General features: G+C 37.4%; 2 non-coding genes across 2 annotated transcripts; one reads left to right on the plus strand and one right to left on the minus strand.

Moving 5' to 3' along the window:
* Positions 1-11,634: 11,634 nt before the first annotated feature.
* LOC126005109 (small nucleolar RNA SNORA51) lies at positions 11,635-11,767 on the plus strand. The gene has a single exon (XR_007494286.1). It is a non-coding gene; the product is annotated as a small nucleolar RNA SNORA51 (small nucleolar RNA).
* Positions 11,768-18,097: 6,330 nt separating this feature from the next.
* LOC126005123 (small nucleolar RNA SNORA51) lies at positions 18,098-18,230 on the minus strand. Its single transcript, XR_007494298.1, has one exon. It is a non-coding gene; the product is annotated as a small nucleolar RNA SNORA51 (small nucleolar RNA).
* Between the last annotated feature and the right edge of the window lie 4,466 nt (positions 18,231-22,696).

The raw sequence follows: 22,696 nt of genomic DNA on the forward strand, positions 1-22,696 counted from the left end.
TTAGTTCCTTATTCTTATACAATTTCACACAATAGCCCCCAAATCTGTTGCTTCTTGGATTAACAGGTTTCCCTTCTATTTCTTTTTTGCTGATGCTTGTTATTCATTAGATGGAAAGCACCTTTGGATTGAAGCACCTTTTGGATTGGTGCCTTAGAGCACCTGTCCTCCTCCCCTGGGCTCCAACTAAAGCCAACCCCCCACCCCCCCACCCCCATCTCAGGAAGAAATTGTTTGCGGTTTCAGTTTTCCACTACTGAACTTTCTGCTTACTGGTCTTAGAGCTAGTGAGTGGAAGGAAGGCTTGAAGTTGAAGTTCCTGAATCTGTTTTATCTCTTTTTGCTTCTGTTGCTAGTGGGGTGTCAAAGAGGAGAGCTTAGAGTTGCTGAGAATCTTCTTTTGATATTCTTGGTCTGGCTTTTGTTCCAACTGTAGAACTTCTCAGAGAGGACCAGATAAATGCTCTAAGTCTGGAATTCTGCATCTCAAGGCTTTCCTAGATCAGTCATATCGCAGTGGCCTTCCTGTCTTTGTGTTGGTTTTCCTTTTCTTTTTTTAAATTTTATTAAATTATTGTAATTTACAAGTTATTCATGGCTGAGAGTTTTAGACATACAGTGTTCCAGCACTGATCCTACTATCACTTCTTCTCTTCACCATGTTTCCAGGTTCTTTCCTACCCATCTACTGTGAAGCACAAGAAGAGAAGTTTGGAAAAACAGGGGGTAGAGCAGAGCTTAAGAAGGATAAGCTTTGGAAAACAGAATGTGGCAAATTGCTTTTGTTATGTGCTTTTGCTATGCATATTAAAAGCAGAATCTGTTCTTACTGTTTTAAACAAAGATATTAAGGATTAACTCCCCATAATTCCCTGTGGATTTCAACCCCCTTTGAGTTGAGTGACACAGGATGCCTTCAAGGACAGGATGTGTGACCCAACCCCAAGACACAAGGAGCCGACCACCACAAGACCTTCAACAAGATGAGTGGCTCAACACTATGACACATTAGAAAACTTGTGTAACTCTTGTACCAGATGCTGTACCCTCTTCCTACCTCCCCTTTCTGAACTATAAAAGTTCTTCCTTTTTCCGTGATCAAGGCTCTCTGGTCTTTGTTCAGAAGCCCTAGCTAGCTAGAATTAATAAACATGTGATGCTGTTTGCATTCCTGTTGAATTTGGAGCCATCATTTGAGGTGGGGTGGTGATTTTCCACAAACCCTAACACTCCCAACCAGCTGCCATTTTGGTAGGCACTTTTATAAGTTTGGTTGTTAAAGCTTGGTTCTTATGATTTCAGTGTTGTTGACTCTGGGTTATTGTTGTTTTTTCATAGAAACATAATGTCTGTTCTTATTTACATTACCAAGACTTTCCTTGTATTTAATCTAAAACACTACTTATAAGTCAAAATATTGCACTCTGAATAACACATTAACATCAAGAGTAGTTTACAAGGTTGTAAGACCAACTCCAAACACAGTAGGAATGGCATGGCACAGAGGACTTCCAAAGTCACCTCTGTTGCAGATTAACTAATATAAAAAGAGAGGAACAAATCACATACCTGAAAGATCTAGCTCCTCAAACATTAGGTAACCTGAATGTTTTAGAAAAAATCAAACATAAGTATTTCTTTTTTTTTTGTTTTGTTTTGGTTTTTTGGGTTTTTGGGTTTTTTTGTTTTTGGGCCACACCCGGCGGTGCTCAGGGATTACTCCTGGCTGTCTGCTCAGAAATAGCTCCTGGCAGGCACGGGGGACCATATGGGACACCAGGATTCGAACCAACCACCTTAGGTCCTGGATCGGCTGCTTGCAAGGCAAACGCTGCTGTGCTATCTCTCCAGGCCCAAACATAAGTATTTCTAACACAGACTTTCCTTATCATATCACTGTACCTTGTTTTATTATGCTTCAAATATCACATGAATTTTACAAATGAGGGTTTTATTACAGCCAATGCTACATCAAGCTTGTTGATCAACACCAATTATCCAACAGCACATGTTGGCCCAGTATCTCTGTCACCATTCATTGAAGTAGGGACATTATTTTTAGACAATGCTGCTGCACACTTCAGAGACAATAGAATTGTATAAATATAATTTTTTGAGGAAACTTTGACTTATAATACTATTGCTGAGGGTCACTAGGAGAAGTGCCTGATGAAAGTCTGCTCTAAGCAACTGCATGGTCCAGACCTAACATTTCAACAACCACACAAGGTAGAGGTCAAACTGCATCTGGATTCACTTGTTCTGCTTAAAGTAGGAAATGATCCTTGTCACCTGTTTTCTGGGGGAGCTGTGAAACCAGGTTGGAACAAGGCATAGTTCTTTGCAGGAAAGGACAGTCAGTCCTAATTAAGTCTTACCCACGTATTCCAGGTCCAGAGCTTTCTCTCACAGAAAAGAATTTTAGGAGGAGACAAATAGTGAAGTAAACAAGTTTTCTTGGGAAAGGGGGGGAAAAGAGAAAGAAAGATGTGTGCTCAAGAGAGAACATGGCCTTCTGCAGACTGGGAAGAGCTAAGTACACATCTCAACAGGGATCTGGGCATAATGTAAGAAAGTTCATGACTTAGGCAGAAATTTGGGCAAAATGTACATTGTTTTCTCTGACAAGTTGATCTATATACACTTTTCCCAAACCATTCTCCATCAAAATTTATTGCTAAAGTGGTTGACAAGTAGAGAGTGAATTTGGAGTTGTCAATGGTCTTATTTTGATATTCTTAGACTGACTTTTGTTTTGGTGATGGAGCTTCTCTTCACAGGGGTTCAGCTATACTTGGAATTCTGCATCTAGAAGATTGGCCTGGAGTCCAGAGCAAGAAGTGCTACAGTGAATAGGATATTTCTCTGGCATGTGACAAACCAGATTCTATCTCCAGCACACTGTATGGTACTTTGAGTCTGCCATGAGTAGGCCCTAAGCATCCCTAGATATGGCCCCCAAACAAAACAACAATAATTTAAAAAATAAAATAAAGGAAAAGTTTTCTGTTCTCCTGAGAAGGGTTGTCCTATGTGCCTAGGTCCCATTAAAACCAAAGTAGCATCAGATTGACTCCTTATGCAGGCATGGTTTAAAGGCTTTTGCCATCATAAAGGAACTACAGAAGACTTATCTTCTCCCTTATTCCTCTTTAAAGGTTTTAAGTTGGTGAAATTTCTAGGAGGAAATAAAACAGACAAGTAGAGAAGCATCACTACCACCATGGCAATGAGTTCTTGGGATATAATGAAAGTTCTTGGGACATAATAAAACCAAGAAATAGGGTTTGAAGAAGTTACTATTGCCCCTATATCCAAGGCTACCAAACACACCTTGTGGACTCTAGAAGTAAAGCCTAATAAGAGAAGCACTAGCAGGAACAAGGGGCAGGAAAGGAAGATCAAAGATCAACTGATCCCAAATTTTCCCTTTGGCAACCACAAAAGGACTCTTCCCTAGGTAGAAAGACCAATGTGGCAAAGTTGAAGAAACCCTATATAAGTCAACTTGAAACAGATAAGATGCACACAAGTGCTCCTTGGGACACAAACATGGTCTCTATGTGTATGTGGCCTACAACTCCCCCCTTTCCTACTTTCATGCTGAATTGTCACCAGGGCTCTCTCCACCTTTGGAAAAGCCCATGTTCATAAACATAAACATAAACATGTTTATGTTTCTCTCTCTCTTTCTCTCCCTCTCCCTCTCTCTCTTTCTCTTTCCTATCATCATCCTTCCCTTCCTCAGATTTTCCAAATAAAACCTGCTTCTACATCAAAAGAAAAATAATTGTCCTGTGTCTCAAACACCTTTATGCCTTTTGACTGGTTTAAGTTCCAGAAAATGTTTTCCCCCATGTTCACTACCAGGTATCCCCCTTCATCTAAATTTGAAAAGCCAAACATTTGTGTGAATGGCTTTATAGTTACACTCAACTTCATTGCAGCAGTCAGAAATGGTACTATAGATCTAAGAAACCACAGATTTGAATATTGTTTTTTTCATCAAAGGACAGAACAAAAGGCAGAACCAGCTTGGAATAAATAACATCAAATGGTATTTAGAAAGGAGCTGGTGTGCTTGTATTCAGAGAATGGACTACCTGCTGGGAGAAATGTTGGTCATTCATACAAATGACCACCAGAAGTATGTGACTCATAACCTCTTCACTGAGCTAGAAGCAACTCTATTAACAAGAGCAAAAAGCAATCATACCTTATTCTTTAGTAAACTTCAAGCTGGAAGTTTTATTTGCCCTGTACCAGCTTTCATCCTCTTCCAAAGCTGAGCTAAGGGCCTTGGAGGAGAGTTTCAGTCTCTGCCCTTCCTTTCTAGTAAAATTATTCAATTGAGATAATTTTTTCCAGTACTAATAAATTATATGATTTTTTTAAAATTGTGATGATCAAGCAGTTGTCATTTCCTGCTTCTCAACCTCTTCAAAGTGGAATTAAAATTCTCTAAATAGAGCCAGGACTGCTATCCCTAAACAAGTCAGCCTCTAAACCAGTAAAAATCCTAATCTTGTCCCATACTGACTGCCTCAGTTTGGACAAGCTGTCATCAGTTGTTTTTTTTTTTTTATTCATCTGTAATATACGGAATAAAAGAGTATTCTCCATAAAATAGTTTTTGGAAAACTAAATGATACAATAATCACACTGAATTCTCATTTTCTGCCTGGTTGCCAGTTCTTAATCAATAACCTTGAGTTATGCTGGCTTGTATCATCTATGAATCATAAATTACTTATCATCAAAAGAATAGTAAAGAGGGCCAGAGTGGTGGCGCTAGCGGTAAGATGTCTGCCTTGCGCATGCTAGCCTAGGATGGACTGTGGTTTGATCCCCCGGAGTCCCATATGGTCCTCCAAGCCAGGATCAATTTCTAAGTGCATAATCAGGAGTAACCCCTGAGCATCAACAGGTGTGGCCAAAAGAAAAAAAAGAATAGTAAAGGATATTATGATAAGCTAATTAACTTTGTACAGTTTCTTTCAAGTACCTCAAATCTCAATTATTTTATTGTATTGATCAGTCTTAAAATCTTGGTTATTTATCATTTGACCTTTTTCAACCAATAATATGGGGGAAAGTAGGCCTTGAAAAATTCTTAGGAACTAGTCTATTAAATATTTCCATAGTAAAATAATTAATATTTTCAAAAGGTGATTGAGTTTGTCTTCCTATAAAATATAAATAAGTGTGGAACTGAAGGTTTAGGGGATAGCTCAGTAGCAAAGTCCATGTTATACAAACATATACAAACATAGGTCCCTGAATTCAGTCTCTAGTGTCAACCACCTACTGAAATCATAACCTAATAAAGGAAGAATCCCAGTTCTTCAAGTGTGTGGTCTCCAGTCCATCAGAGCATGATGTGAGTAACACAACTAAAAAAAAAAAAGTGCAACTGCCACAGATGTAAATGCAATCTCTGTAGGTATATATATTAGGGCTACAGTAACTCCTGAAGAACACTTTAACCAGAATTGCTTAAGCACCACAGTTAAAAGAGTGTGACTCCCAGCTACCACATATGCAAGCACCAAAATTAAACTATGCACACTTAGGAAAACATGGAAGCCAAGTGCATAAGTACCACTTGAGAAATGCACAGACCCTACAGATAACACAATCTATCTAATACATAGTTATCACAACAACAAAGAGAAGGCAGGAGGAAAATCATGGATTATATTGATGAGAATTCAATGGTACCAGCTTCCAAGTGATTAATCCTCCATAAGATCTATGCTGTCATTTTGAATCTAATTTTTTAATCAAAGTATAATCTGACTCAATGCAGGACCTAAAAAGAAACCTAGGTTGGACTGATTAATATGATGTAACTTTTCATTCAGCATACATGACAGGCAATGTTGACAAAGAACACCTGGTTAAGTAACTGTTGCAGTACTGTATTATAATGCAAATTTTCCTCTAGTAGGGAATTGAAATAAGATGAAGCCTAAAATTGTTAGGAACCTATAAACAATAATAATGAAGTGTCAAAAACCATATGATTTCAGTTGAAACTCATAAAACTTGAGAAACAACAGTGCTTGAGATTGAAGCCTAAAAGTGTTTTAGACAAATCACCAGAGAAGCCTAGGATTAGAAACTAAAATAGGCAAGAAAAGAACATAATTCTTATTAGAAAAATATATGAATATTAATATTATTCCTTTGAAAAAATCTTATTCCTTTGGGACATGTATCATTAAACATTTACATGTCATATTTTTTCATATCTTATATTATTTTATATTTTATAATATTACATGCAAGGTCAAAAATAATGACATATCTATCTCCCAAATGATGGTTACTAATGGGAAAGGGAATGTAGGTGGAACAGATAGAGTCAGTCTGGTAGTGATGAAGGGTGCTAGAAATTTGGTGATCAGGGCCTCTAATATGCAGAGTTATCAACTGTGAAACCATCCTAAGATTTATGAATCATTAGCATATTAATAATATGGTTTAAGAAAAGTGTCTACAGAATGTCTTGAAAAAGTCCATTTTATTTCTATTATCATTCTTGTTTTAAAAGCCATACTACTTTGATAGCCCTTCAAATCTTAGTTTTTGAAATTTTTTTGAGAAAATAACAAGGTCCTTGTTCTTCCATGACCCTAAGATTGATTGAGTACACAAAGTTGCAAGGAAAATTAGGCCTAAAAGTCCTGCCTCAAAACTCTGATAAAGTAACTTATATGAAAAACAAACCTCAACTAGGTACAAAAAATAGCTATGTTCATAAGTTCTGAAGTAATTAGGGATTGCCATCTGGAATAAAAGTTGCTTCTGATTCTGATTCAGTTCTGTATTAATTGCCCTGTGATGGAGATGAGACTACAAAGTTGTTTTATGATCAAATAATTCAAAAAGAAGAATAAAATCATTAGAAACACAATGTTTTCTATAGATATGAGAAAAGCAGAAAGTTAAAGCAAAGAGAATGTCTTTGGATGAAACAAGGTTAGATTTTGGCTCATTCAAAAGATTTAATCCTATAGACAATCAAGAAATACCATCACATCAAATCCACAGGTCCTTATTCTACATGTTATACAGAAAAATCATATTCCACAAGGAAAAGGAACATACTCTAGATGAGATGATCCTCTCTTGATTATTGCAGAGACTGATAAAGTTTCTTCCCACTGTACTGCACCCCTGAATCAGATACCTCTATTTATTGACACATGCTCTTTCCAAAGACCCTCAAATTTGAGAACTTTCATGCAGCCCACATCCTGCAGCCGTGTGTGACACATGGAAAATGTAGCTCTGTGTAGAAATGCAGCACAGTGTAGATAAGGATTGTTCCCCTGTTTCTGTGTGGCTGTGTAGTGTAGGCGAGAATGTTCCTGTTTCTCTGTGGTGTGAATAATATAGGTGAGGAATGTACTCATCTCTATGTGGGTGTGCACAGTGTAGGAGTGGAATGTATTGTTTGTCCCTTATTCCAACCTGGTCTGTTCCTCCAAAAAATTGAGTTATTAATAGTTTTATAACTCAGTTCTATTTACTCAAAAAAAAAGTATAATCCTTGTGGCCAACTAATCTTAAACAGACTTTTCAACTAACCATGGGGTTTACATAACTTTATTCTCTATTTTATTAAAAAAAATAAAAGAAGGAGGAAGTAAAAAGAGAAAGCTAGAGAAGGAGAAGAAAGGAAGGAAGGGAGAGAGAGAGGAAGGGAGGGAGGAAGGAAAGAAGGAAGGAAGGAGGGAGGGAGGGACGAAAGGGAGGGAGGGAAGGAGGGAGGGAGGGAAGGAGAGAGTAGAGTAGGAAGGAAGTGAGAGAGGAGGAAAAGTGGAAGGAAGGAAGGAAAGAAAAGGAAGAGAGAAAGAAGAAAGAAAGAAAGAAAAGAAAAGAAAGAAAGAAAGAAAAGAGAAAGAAAAAGAAAAAAGAAAGAAAGAAAGAAAGAAAGAAAGAAAGAAAGAAGAAGAAAGAAAGAAAGAAAGAAAGAAAGAAAGAAAGAAGAAAGAGAAAGAAAGAAAGAAAGAAAGAGAAAGAAAGAAAGAAAGAAAGAAAGAAAAAAAGAAAGAGAAAAGAAAGAAAGAAAGAAAAAAGAAAGAAAGAAAGAAAGAAAGAAAGAAGAAAGAAAGAAAGAAAGAAAGAAAGAAAGAAAGAAAAGAAAGAAAGAAAGAAAGAAAGAAAAAAGAAAGAAAGAAAGAAAGAAAGAAAGAAAGAAAGAAAGAAAGAAAAGAAAGAAAGAAAGAAAGAAAAAGAAAGAAAGAAAGAAAGAAAGAAAGAAAGAAAGAAAGAAAGAAAGAAAGAAAGAAAGAAAGAAAGAAAGAAAGAAAGAAAGAAAGAAAGAAAGAAAAGAAAAAGAAAAGAGACAGAGTTATAGCACAGCAGGTAGGGCAGGGGTTTGGCTTACACATGGCCACCCAAGTGTGGCCCAAAAGCCTAAAAAATGAGGTTGGGGAGAAGGAGCACAAGTATAATAATTTTCTCTCCATTTAGAAAGAAAAATTACATTTATGAATGTTTCCGAAGATTTCTCTGCCACTAGTTTATGAGCTGTATTCCTTTCAAGGCCTTCAGATTATAGACAAGTCATTAACCCTCGTATATAAATCAAGAAATCTCTTCTTGGTCAAAAGTGCACCTGTAGAGTTGTCAAATGTTGGGATCATTGGGAGACTTTCGCTTCATCACCAAAGTCCAAGGTCAATCAAGGATGGAGCTATAGTTCTGTGACTGTCCACATTCAGGTGACTCAGCATATCATCCAGTGCCCACTAATATTTTTATGAAAAGCAATAAAAAGACTTCAAAAATTGTAAATTTGTAAAGACAGAATTAAGATCTAAGCTGCTAAAAATGATTCTGAAAGCCATGACACGGAACCAAATTACCAAGAGAACTGTTTTTCCTTCATGAATAAGATTCTGTCAATTCAGGGAGCCTTCAGCGGAAACAGAAAGCCTCTTCATCAAAGAATTGAGTTCTGTCCCCTTTCACTATACCAAATCTTCAACCCACTAACGCAAAGTAGTCATGAAACTCTAGGAAGCCAGACACAGACACCTGAGCTACAGAAACATTAAATGCTTCCCTCATTTCTTCTAAACATGAAAGAAACAGAAAAGTGAATCCTGACTGATATTTCTTTTTATTTCAGTCTCCAAAGATTCCTCCAATGGACTTAAATCACCTCCTAGACTTTCACTTTACTTGTATGTGGAAATGTTATTATATGATGCAAAGAGAGTCATGTGGCCTTTTGAAAGCTATAGGAATGTGTTTTAAGCAAAGAAGAACTACCCCTAAACAGTTAAGACATTTGACTCACAGAAGAGATGGGATCATTGACCAAGCAAAATCAGACAAAGCCAGAAAAGGATGAAGTCAACACATAAGTAAATGGTTACAACTTTACAGAGGAGAGGCACTTGGCCCCCCCAAAAAACTGGAAACAATGCACAGAAATATTGAGACTCAACAGGTTTTTCGATAGATAATTTCAACATGTTCTGCAAAGTAGATGAGAACATTCTCATGTCTCAGAGACTAGCAAGTGTGAATATTGAGTGGCATAAGAAGATTTTGGAAAGTAGTAAACAAGCTGATAGCTAAATGCAGATAAATCAGAGAATATATGTTTGTATGTGTTCAATTATTAAAGAAAACCCAAAATATTTGGGGTTCTTTTTAGTCTCTCATCCTAACCTAATAAGGTTTAATTAGAATGGTTAAACATCAATGTATTACCACTGAGGGGTATACTCAAGTCTTGTAGACTCTGGTATTTTCAATATGTTTCATCTTCTAGGTGAAAATGCATTTATTTGAGATTGCTTCATGAGGTGCTAACAGCTCACTCCTGGCTCTGTGCTCAGGAATAACTACTGGCAGTGTTCAGAGGACCATTTGCCTTCCACTCAGCTAACCCAGGTTAAATCCCATATGGTACCTCACATACCTTCAGGAATAATTCCTGAACATTGCTGGCTGTGGCCCAAAAACAAACCAAAAAATAATTTGGTGTTTATAAAGCTTGCAATGTTGTTTGCTTTGTGAGGGAATATTTTTATAAATTAATTGTAAGTCACCAGGATTTATAAAATGTATTCATAATTGAGTTTCAGATATACAATATTCCAACACCAATTCCACTGCCAATGTCAATTTCCTTTGATCAATTCTCCAGGAATTCTTCCATCCCCCATGATTCCTTGACAGGAGACTGTTTGTTGTAATTTGGATCTCCTGCTTTGAGTGATTTAGGTTCTTTTGTTTATATACGTAGATATACCCCACCTCTACACCGCCAATGTGCCCTAGATCCCCAAGCTCTACCCTTGTTACCTTGTGTCCACTTATTGTTGTCTGCAATAAAATTTATTGCTTCTTAATAAAGTAATAACTATTGCTTTATTAATTGGTTTAATTTTCATGTCAGGAGCTGGACCCTCCAGTCCTTCTCTATTTTGTCTCTGAGAATCATTACACAAATGTTTTTCATTTTTCTCAAAACCCATAGATGAGTGAGACCATTCTGTGTTTATCTCTCTCCCTCTGACTTATTTCACTCAGCATAATAGATTCCATATACTTCCATGTATAGGAAAATTTCATGACTTCATCTCTTCTGATGGCTGCATAATATTCCATTGTGTATATATACCATAGTTTCTTTAACCATTCATCTATTGAGGGGCATCTAGGCTGTTTCCAGAGTCTGGCTATTGTAAACAATGCTGCAATGAATATAGGTGTGAGAAAGGGATTTTTGTATTGTATTTTTGTGTTCCTAGGATATATCCCCAGGAGTGGTATAGCTGGATAGTATGGGAACTCAACTTCCAGCTTTTGGAGAAATCTCCATATCGCTTTCCACAAAGGTTGGACCAGACGGCTTTCCCACCAGCAGTGAATAAGAGTTCCTTTCTCTCCACATCCCCGCCAGCACTGCTTGTTCTCATTCTTTCTGATGCATGCCAATTTCTGTGGCTTGAGATGGTACCTCATAGTTGTTTTGATTTGTACCTCCCTGATGAGTAGTGATGTGGAGCACTTTTTCATGTGCTTTTTAGCCATTTGTATCTCTTTTTTGTCAAAGTGTCTGTTCATTTCTTCTCCCCATTTTTAGATTTTTTTTTCTTGTAAAGTTCTGTCAGTGCCTTGTATATTTTGGATATTAACCCCTTATCTGATGGGTATTGGGTGAATAGTTTCTCCCACTCAGTGGGTGGCTCTTGTATTCTGGGCACTATTTCCTTTGAGGTGCAGAAGCTTCTCAGCTTACTATAGTCCCATCTATTTATTTCTGTTTCCCCTTGTTTGGAGAGTACTGTTTCCTCTTTAAAGATACCTTTAGTCTCAATGTCATGGAGTGTTTGACCTACATGTTGTTCTATATACTTTATGGTTTCAGTTTTATGACATGAAGCTCACCACAGGAATCATTTAGTGCAGTCACAGAAATAATTACGCTGAGAACTATCATAACAAAATGTGACTGAGTGAGGGAAGTAGAAAGCCTGTCTAAAGTACAGGCTGGTGTGGGGTTGGGAGGAAGGACACTTGGGATATTGGTCATGGGAATGTTGCACTGGTGAAGGATATATATATATAATTATTTAAAAAATCAAAAAAAAGAAAAGATAAGGCTTCCCAATTCTTACCAAAGGCTGTGTTTTTTACACTGACTGTATAGAAAGAGGAGGTACAGTAAATGCACCCCATATACACCTCAACCTAGGCCCTTTGCCTGGTCTGTATTGTGAATTGGGGGACAAAAATAATAAAATAACAAAAAAATGGTTTAATTTTCTTTCCTTCCATGTCTTCATTTCTATGTTCTAGGGTCAAAGGTAACTCACATATTTCTTCCTTTGATACCTTGCATTCTCTCATCATATTATTCTATTTACCACAAGTAAGTGTGGCCATCTGGTATGTGCCCTTCTTCTGACTTACTTAACTTCACATAATACCCTCCAGTTCTATTCAAGTTGCAGTAATTGCATGATTTCAATGAAACTCACAGCTGCATAATATTCTGTTGTGTACACATACCACACTTTCATATCCACTCACCTATCATCGGACAGCTAGTTGAATTTGTAGCCTCACTATTGCTCTAAGTGATGTAATGAATGATGATGTGCAGATGTCATTTTGAATGATTTTGTGACCTCTAAGAGTAGGTACCCAGAAGGGGAATTGCTGGGACACATGGCAACTCACTTCTGACTTTTGTAATAAATGTCCATATTATTTCCATAGGGATGAATCAGATAACATTTCTACCAAGAATGGGTGAGAGTTCCTTTTTCACCATATCTCTACCAACACATATATGATTTGGATTTCCCTGAGGATAACTGATAAGGAGCACTTTCCCATGTGCTTAATGATTACCTGTCTGCCTTTCTCAGAGAAGTGTCTATTTCTTCTCCCCATTTTTCAATAGTTTATAGGTATTTTTCTCATCCTTGTGAGTACTTCATATATGTTGAATATTAATCCTTTATTTAATGTGTTCAGTACAAATGTTTTTCTCCCATTCAATTGGATGTCTTTTAATTTTAGTGTGTCTCTCTCATTAAACAGAAACTCTTTATTTTTATATATTTCATTTGCTTCTTTTCTTTTTATTGTCTTTGCTAATATTTTTGACAGTTTTGGCATTGAGTCTAATTTGACTTTATAATATATTTTCAGTGAGAGTTTTCATGTATGTTTTTTCCTTAAATATTATTAGAATTCAGCATTTAAGTCTTCCGAACCTTGAGTTTTCTTATAAGCATTGATCAATCCTGTTAAAATTTATTATGCCATGATTTACCTGAGACCATTGATAGTCAGCATTTTTTCTTGGTATCTCATTTAAAGTTGCTGAGCCACTGATATTCAACACTCAGAGTGACCAGTAATAATAAATGTTAAATTACCAAGATCAAAAACTGACACGATGTCACAGCAGTAGAGAAAAATGTTTAGTTTCCTATGTTGTATGAAAGATAGCCTGAATATTCCAGAGAAATAGAAGCCAGTTAGGTAATTCATATTCAAATCTAGCCACTCAAACCGTCAAACCTTGGGGACCAATACTTTCAATGCTTTCCAGAGCAGATGCAGTATAATTTGTCTTCTTTGTCATTGGCACTCATGATTGCAGCCCATGTTCCTAATTTCCAGAAAAAATAAAACATCATTGAGCCTGCCAAGGCATTTTTTGAAATTAGTTCAATAAAATAAAAATTGCTAAGTGCAGGCAGATTTGGATTATTACAGATGACGTAAATTTTGTTTTTAAATTTTTCATTCCCAGATCCAAGTTAGATTTCCAGGACTCTGCTTCACTCATATGCATATATATAGGAATGACGCCATTAAAAAGAGGTAGAGATACACGATCACCATTTTTTTTCCTCTTTAGAAGCACAAGTAGGGTATTTGCCTTGCACGAGACAGACCAAGATCTGATCCCTGACATCTCATATCATCCCCCAAGCCTGCCAGGGGTAATTTCTGAGAACAGAGTCAGGAGTAACCCCAGAGTCTTACTGGGTGTGGCTCAAAAACCAAACACATACAAAAACATTAAATCAAAAGATATTTTTACTTCTAGGTTCATTTCAGTACTATTACAATATCCCAAATTTGAAAACCCAAATGCTTAGAACAATGAGTTCTGACATTGTGGATTATATACACAAAAGAATACGACTCACTTATAAGAGATGAAACCCTGAGGCTTCTGCTATGTGGATGGAAGTGTAAAGTACCATGCTGTGCAAAATGAATCAAAGGGAGATGAAGAAATGGCAAATGATCCCCACATATGTGGAATATAGAGAAACAGTCAGGAGATTAACAATGGCCAATGATAGAGCCAAGAGTCTATCCATAAAACTAAATTAACTGAATAAAGCAGTAGGGAGGTGAGAGGGGGCATAGGGTCAGTGGCAGGGGATGTTGATGCTTTGGCAGAGGATGTGGTGTAGGTAGGGACAGTGACCTCATGAATCATTAAAATGAACAGTACTGTGAATCACAGGGCCCAGATTTCTTTTTGTTTGTTTTTGGGCCCACCGCATTTGACGCTCAGGGGTTACTCCTGGTTATGCTCTCAGAAATTGCTCCTGGCTTGGGGAAGACCATATGGGATGCCAGGGAATCGAACAGCAGTCTGTCCTAGGCTAGCGCTTGCAAGGCAGATGCCTTACCTCTAGCGCCACCTCTCCAGCCCCAAGGACACAGATTTTTAAACACAAATTTTTGAGTTCCTACAGGAAAAAAAAAAGTAAGATTATCTATCAATGAAAAAAAGTTGATTATCAATGAACAAAAGCTGAATGAAATACTATTAAAATACTTGGGAATTTATGTTCTCAATATATTTAAGGAAGAGGCCAGAGCAGTGGCACAAGTGGTAAGGTGTCTGCCTTGCCCACGCTAGCCTAGGACAGACCAAGGTTCAATCCCCGGTGTCCCATACAGTCCCCCAAGCCAGGAGCAATTTCTGAGCGCATAGCCAGGAGTAACCCCTGAGCATCACTGACTGGGTGTGGCCTAAAAACAAAAACAAAAACAAACAAAAAGAAATCTGGGCCCTCAAAGGCCTCTTTAACCAGGCCTAGGAAGGGGTACGGGACATGGGTCACCCCAGCAACCCTCTACCTCCTTCCTCCGGAACTCCAGGGCTTCTCCTGGCCACATGACTGGGCAAGCCAGTGAGGTGGGTCCCTTGGAGGAGCTTCTTGGTTTTCCTAGGCTTTCTTTATTTCCCTCCCAGCTCCAAAGGGAGGAACTGGGGTGGGGGCTCTGACCTTCCAGCCTTCTAGCTCTGGAAGAATCTTCTTCCTTCCTGGGATCCAGGAGGTTCTGCTAGCATGGGGTTTGGCAGCCTTCCGCCATGCCAAAGGCCTCTTTAACCAGGCCTAGGAAGGGGTACAGGACATGGGTCACCCCAGGACCCCTCTACCTCCTTCCTCCGAAACTTCAGGGCTTCTCCTGGCCACATGGCTGGGCAAGCCAGCGATGTGGGTATAGCAGCACAATAATTTCTGGCTTTAGGACTTACCAGGGAAGTTTCCTTATTAAACCTGTCCATTGTGAAACCATGCAGGGGCTAGCGCCCCCAAATGGAAAATATTGACAAATATTTGGATATCATTGTGTTTCATCTGCTTGTCATAATCTGAAAGCTGTCCAGGAGCTCGTTTTATTCCTTGTTATCCCACATTTAAACATTTTTCTGTACTAATGATTTTTGTTTTGGCCAAGGTGGATTACATATCTTTCACAGTAATTTTTTGGGTGGAGTCTGAAACTTCAGCAGGCAACATGTCACGGCAAGGTTCCACACTGTAGGCTTTTTGGCTAAGATAAGGGGAAGATGCAGCCTTGGCTGCCCTCCACAGCCTTCTCTCTCCTTCCTCCGGGTCCCTAGGGTTTTTCTTAGACACCTGCTCAGGGTTCCAGCAAGTGGGTTCTGGCGAGGTGCAATTTAGAAGAGACCCCTGGCTTCCTTGTTCCTGCAAGGGGCTGGGAGGAGTCTGGTGAACTTCCAACTTCCAGCAATTAGGAAGCAAACACCCGTGGGGAGTCAGAAGCTTCAGCAGGCTCCATGTGCTCTTCGCTTGTCCAAATCACAGACCAAAGTGGTGTTTCGGAAACAACACCCTCCCTCTTGACTATTTCTAGAACATATATATAGGAGCTCTCTGAGAACAGCTTCAGCAGCCATTTCCCCTCCTCTAGACAGTCTTCAGTGGAGAAATTGGATGACTAGCAACAAGCAACACTCATTCATGGCCATGCTCAGATATTTTCAGTGTGTCCCAAACTTGCTCTCCTGGCCTCACCTTCTCAACAATATCCTGGATTAGCAAACTGCAAAAGCATAACGTAGGCTCTATGGGTCTCAAGTCTGGCTTAAGAGAAGCACCTTCAACCTTTGGAAGGAGGATGGTTGCACCACATCTGACAGTGCTCAGGACTATGTGTTTAAGTATCATCCCTAGCGGTGCTCTGGGACCATGTGATGTCAAGGATGGAACCAGGATTAGCAGCATGCAAGGCAAGTGCTTTAAATATATACTGTCTCTCAGGCCCCAGCATCACTTTTTTTTTTTTTTTTTTTTGGTTTCTGGAACAAATCTGGCAGTGCTCAGGGCTAACTCCTTGCATTGCACTCCAAAATTGCTCCTTTTGGACTTAGGGAAAAAATATGGATACCGGAAGTCAAACCCAGGTTGGCCATGTTCAAGTCAAATATACTAATGCTGTGGCCTTGGCATCAGAATTTGTTTTTGTTTTTAATTAATTTCTTTTTATATAATATCTTTATTTAAGCACTATGATTACAAACATGTTTATTTATTCAGTTATAAAAAATAGAAAACCTCCCTTCACCAGTGCAACCTTCCCACCACCAATGCCCCCTATCTCCCTCCTCATCCACCCCCTGCCTGTATTCCAGACAGGCATACTACTTCTCTAACTCACTGCTATTGTCATGCTAGTTGTTGTTTTAGTTATTTCTCTAACTGCACTCACCTCTCTTTGTGGTAAGCTTCATATCATGGCTGGCCCTTCCAGCTCTCATCTCTATTGTCTCTGGGTATTATTACAATAATGTCTTTTATTTTTCTTAAATCCCATAGATGAGTGAAACTACTCTGTGTCTAGCTCTCTCCTTCTGATTTATTTCACTCAGCATAATAGTTTCCATGACCATTCATGTTGGCATCAGCATTTTTAAGTAAGTAAAAGGAAAATGAGTTCAGAGCTGCTATTTCCTGTTCCCCTATGGTTCGAGGCACAGTGAAAAACTTTCACCTACTGTTCTCCTCGTTTCCTATAAGTCTTGCTCCTTTAATCTGTTTCTGGTCATTTAAGATAGCAGCTCTCCTCATTTTTTAAAATATTCTATTATCTTTTTTACATGTTTATTAAACACAACCTTTATCAAAACCTGCACACACACACAAACACACACACACACACACACACTCCATGTTAATGTAAGTCAATGGTATGTTTTGAACCAGAAACATACTGACAAAAAATAAGGCTTATGTGAGGTGAGTAAGGTGAATGATTACACCAAGCAACCTGTCTTTTAGTATAAAATGCACTTGAGACAGTATAAGCATGAGAGAAATGATTCTATTGCCAATTAATTGTATATGAGACACTTTTTAAAAGAAAATAATTAGCAAATTATTTTAAGAGGGCATTATTTAATTATTTAAGGGGGCAAACTCTTAGTGTGATATGGAATCTATTTCAGCTTTCAAATTGGTCATTTTAACCTTTCATAACATTTGCATTATGTTCTGTGATATCTGTTCATCGCTTCCAAAGGTACATTGGAATTCCTAAATATATAATCAAATTTGGGGATTCTACATCCAGATAGTAAAAACAGGAAATAGCTTATTAGTTAAACGATAAGGGAAGAGAGTGAGAGGCAGAAAGATTACAGAACAGATTTGACATTGTGCAATACTGAAAAGAATGAAGATTGTTTCCAAAACAATGCAGTTCATTAAGTGATATACATAACATTTTTTGTATTGTAAGCGGAAAAGTATTAGTGTCAAAATATATGCACCTAAAATTGTGTCTGACCTTAGATTCTTCAAGAGTAAGTTTTCCATTTTAGAGTATTAATATTTAAGATGAAAATTAGAAACCTGACCTAGTGGCTCGTTTTCTACTTAGAACTGATTGATTTCAGAAGGCTGAACTTAAATTCTTGTCTTTTTTCTCTGTACATGATGTACTATATTGAGCTGTTATTGTGGCTTAAAAATACATGAGAAATATTTTTAATGCTTACAAAGTTCTTAATTTAGATTTGCACAATCACAGAAGTTCATGATAGGAAAATAGGATTCTTCCTCTTAATAAGAACCATAATCCCTGGTACAGGTTCAGATCTGTTTTTTGATATCTGAAGCAAAGAGAAGAGAATTGACAAACCCTTTGGGCAAATTTTCCCAAGAGCACTATTATGCTAGTGGCTTACCCTGAAGTCCTAATTAAAAACAAAACAAAACAAAACAAAAACTCTTCCTCTTGGCAGAACTTACTTACTTATAGAGGCCTTTTTTTTTGTCCCCCAATTCACAATACAGACCAGGCAAAGGGCCTGTGTTGAGGTGTATATGGGGTGCATTTACTGTACCTCCTCTTTCTATACAGTCAGTGTAAAGAACGCAGCCTGTGGTAAGAATTGGAAGGCCTTATCTTTTGTTTTCTTTTTTTTAATTATATATATATATATATATATATATATATATATATATATATATATATAATTCTTCACCAGTGTTAACATTCCCATGATCAATATCCCAAGTGTCCTTCCTCCCCACCCCACACTGGCCTGTACTCTAGACAGGTTTTCTACTTCCCTCATTCACTCACATTTTGTTATGATAGTTCTCAGTGTAATTATTTTTGTGACTGCACTAAACTATCCCTGTGGTAAGCTTCATGTCAGGAGCTGGATCCTCCAGTCCTCCTCTATTTTGTCTCTGTGAATCATTACACAAATGTTTTTCTTTTTTTTCAAAACCCATATATGAGTGAGACCATTCTGTGTTTATTTTTCTCTCTCTGACTTATTTCACTCAGCATAATAGATTCCATATACAACCATGTATAGGAAAATTTCATGACTATCTCTTCTGATGGCTGCATATTATTCCATATGTACCATAGTTTCTTTAACCATTCATCTATTGAGGGGCATCTAGGCTGTTTCCAGAGTCTGGCTATTGTAAACAACGCTGCAATGAATATAGGTGTGAGAAAGGGATTTTTGTATTGTATTTTTTTGTGTTCCTAGGATATATCCCTAGGAGTGGTATAGCTGGATCATATGGGAGCTCAACTTCCAGCTTTTGAAGAAATCTCCATATCATGGAAGCCTTTTCTTTATCAATAGCAGAATATTATAACAACAAAAACAATTGGTGTCATTACGATTCATGATAATATGTTGATGGGCCTAGAAAAAGCAAGGACATGAAACTTTCCAGTTCCCTGTATTTGTGGTCATGGAGATAATCTGATTAGGTCTGTGTTTTTGTCATGTTTATTTCACATAATGAAATACTGGCACATATGACTCCTATATGTAGGTTATCTTTTTACCAAATGATCCATGTATCAAATTTCTTTAATTTTCTCAATAAGTTATCTTTTATTATCTAAGAGACAAAAAGAACATTAAATCCAATATGATTTGGAATATTCTACTAAGTTGATTTTTCTCTTCTATGTACTGATACATATTAAACTCACGACACTGAAAGAGATTTGCAAATTATCTGGATGTTCATTTCACATGTGAGGAAAACTAAATCCAGAACAATTCCCTGTTATCCTGTTCAAATTTTCACCAGTTATTCCTCAATAAGATATAATATACTTTTAAGAATAATTTTAGAGAAAGAATGTGTTATCTTTTCCAGCAGTAAAAGCCAAATGCTTTTTAAAACAATCTGAAATTTTATTAAAATATCTCATTTATAGCAAATCAGTTATTTCAAAACCAAACTATTGTTTTTATTTCTCTCATTCCAAAGTAAATAAGGTGGAAATAGTTCAAGACTCATCTGACCCTTCTCATTTGCTGTGTTGCATGTATTTCCTTGTCTTTCCAACCAGATTTTAGATTCTTTATTCTTTCCTTCTCCAAATATTCCTAGCTCTGGAGTTTTAATAACAACTACCTCTTCCTCTAAATACCTCTACTCTTTCCTTTTCCAAATATCCCTAGATCCATACTTTTTCTTTAATAAAGTAGATGGGTTTATAAGCAATATTGCCAACTCAGAGTCCATAACATTGTATTCCAATGTGTGATGATAACACTGACATAGATCTGGGGGTAAATTAAAAATTAGTATTATTTTGTTTATAGATATACAGAGGAGGGGGCAGAATGATAGTACAGTGAGTAGAACATTTGTTTTGCATGTGGCTGACTCAGGTTTCATTTGGTCCCATAGAATTCCCTGAGCAGCTCCAGGAATGATCTCTGAGTGCAGAGCCAGGAGTAACTTCTAAGCATAGAGTGCCCCCAACCAATAAATAAATAAATAAATAAATACATAAATAAATAAATAAAACAAAAAGGAATAAGCTAATCATTCTTTTTTGTTTTGGGGACATCCCTAGCAATGCTCAGGTGTTATCCCTGGCTCTGCATTCAAGAAGTACTCCTGGTGGTACTCAGAGAAACATATGAGATGGCAGGGATCAAACCAGGGTGGATTGCATGGAAGGCAAGTGTCCTACCCACTGTACTATGACTCTAGCCCCTAGCTGAGCATTTTTTGTAGAACTCAGCACATATCTGAGGCAATGTTTACAGTGTTTACAAATACCCACATAATATTCTTAGCAGGTGAAGATTTCTAGTGACTCCCAATCACCCTCTTTATTTAGTATTCAGGAATGTTTAGTCTAAGTCTTCAGGTCAATCAGAATAATAAATAGGTAAATGGTTCTACTTCAGCTCAACCTGTAGTTTCACAAATGGGCTTATTTGTTCTTCTTAGTTTGAAAACCTGCAAATGGTTTTGCCTAGAATATTTATTACTTATTATGTCTTCTATATTTTATATAATTAATTTGATACTTATTTTTCTATTTCATTGTCTCCATTTAAGAATCTCAATATATCTAAAATATTAATTAGTCTAACCCAGAAATGTTTTATTCTGTATTATTTGTCTGACAACCATTGGAAAGCATTTTTAACCAACAGTGAAAAAAATTAAGTTTATACTGGAGAGCATTTTTCTAAATCCATTTGGCCAGGTCAGTAGGTTTGGAACTTGATGGTGCCTGTAAATTTTATTTCATTTCACATTACTTAGAAATTTTGCTGAGTGAGTAAAACTAACTACAAGAATCAGAGAATGATGGATTATAGGCATTTTAAATATTGCTTCTTAAGTATGGAGGAATGGCATACAAGTGTAACAGAGTTGAAGACAAAGAAACTATTTACTGAATTAAGCAAAATTTGAGAAAGACAAACACTGAAAAATAATGAAGAGAGACACAACTATTTTATCGCTCATGGACACCATTTGTGCTTCTATAGACCATACTCAATAAGTTCTATAGAAAAAAAAAGAAAAAAAACCAGAGGACTAAGCTAATCATTCTTTTATTGATGTGGGGGTCCCCTCTAGCGATGCTCAAAGCGTTATTCCCAGTTCTGTATTCAGAAATTACTCCTGGTGGTGCTCAGAAGACCAAATGAGATGCCAGGGATCAAACCAGGATAGGCTGTGTACAAGGTTAGTGCACTACCCAGTATTATGGCTCTAGCCCCTAAAGAACATTCTAATCAGAATTCAGAACATATCTGAATCTTTACAGTGCTTACAAATACATTGCTTACAAATGCTCATATAATTTGATCCTTGGCAAGGGAGGACTCAATATGTTAAAACAAAATAATACTAATCTGTATTTTACCCCCAGACCCATGTCGGCATTATGATCATACTTCTGTGCCAAGAAGATATTTAAATAATAAAAATTAAAGTGTAAATAAAAGTATGAGAATTTTGACGATTTATAGAAATTATTTATTCTCTGATCCTAAATAAATAGTCCATAACCTAAATTAATAGCAAATAGTTGCTATTTAAGGAGTCAGACTATTTTCTCTCTGTTGACACGTGAACTCATAAAATGCATATTTTCATGAACTGAAACTGTGTAAGAAGAATGTCACATATTAAAGTAAACCAATTGAAAGGTTATAGAAAAAAGTTATATTAACAGACAAATTATGGCTCCAAAAAAAGTATGATGGTAAGACTTTAGAAGAATGATCAGGGATTTTTGTTTTGTTTTGTTTTGGAGCTTGGGCCACACCCAGTGACGCTAAAGGGTTACTCCTGGCTAAGCGCTCATCTTGGTTCCTCCTGGCTCTGGGGACCATATGAGATGTAGGGGGATTAAACAGCGGTCCGTCCTGGGTCAGCCACATGCAGGGTAAACGCCCTACTGCTGTGCCATCACTCCAGCACCAAGAATGATCGGTTTTATAATGTCTTTATTTAAACACCATGATTACAAACATACATGATCGTAGTTGGATTTCAGTCATACAAAGAACACCCCCTTCATCAGTGCAACATTCCCATCAGCAATGCCCCCATCTCCCTCCTCCCCCACCCCTGCATGTTTTCGAGTCAGGCATTCTACTTCTCTCACTCATTAACATTGTCGTGGTAGTTATTTTTCTAACTGCACTCACCACCCTTTGTGGTGAATTTCATATCATGAGCCAGTCCTTCCAGCCCTCATCTCTGGGCATTATAACAATAATGTATTTTGATTTTCTTAAAAACCCATAGAAAAGTGAGATTATTCTTAGTCTCTCTCACTCTGGCTTATTTCACTCAGCATAACAGTTTCCATGTACATCCATGTATACGAAAATTTTGTGACTTCATCTCTCCTGACGGCTGCATATCTACCACAGTTTCTTTAGCTATTCATCTGTTGAGGGGCATCTTGGTTGTTTCCAGAGTCTGGCTATTGTAAATAGGGCTGCAATGAATATAGGTGTGAGGAAGGCATTTTTGTATTGTTTATGTGCTGGATCTCAATTTCCAGTTTTTTTTAGGAATCTCCATATTGTTTTCCATAAAGGATGGACTAGACAGTACTC

Source organism: Suncus etruscus, chromosome 3 (assembly GCF_024139225.1).
Source record: "Suncus etruscus isolate mSunEtr1 chromosome 3, mSunEtr1.pri.cur, whole genome shotgun sequence".
NCBI classification, from domain to species: domain Eukaryota; kingdom Metazoa; phylum Chordata; class Mammalia; order Eulipotyphla; family Soricidae; genus Suncus; species Suncus etruscus.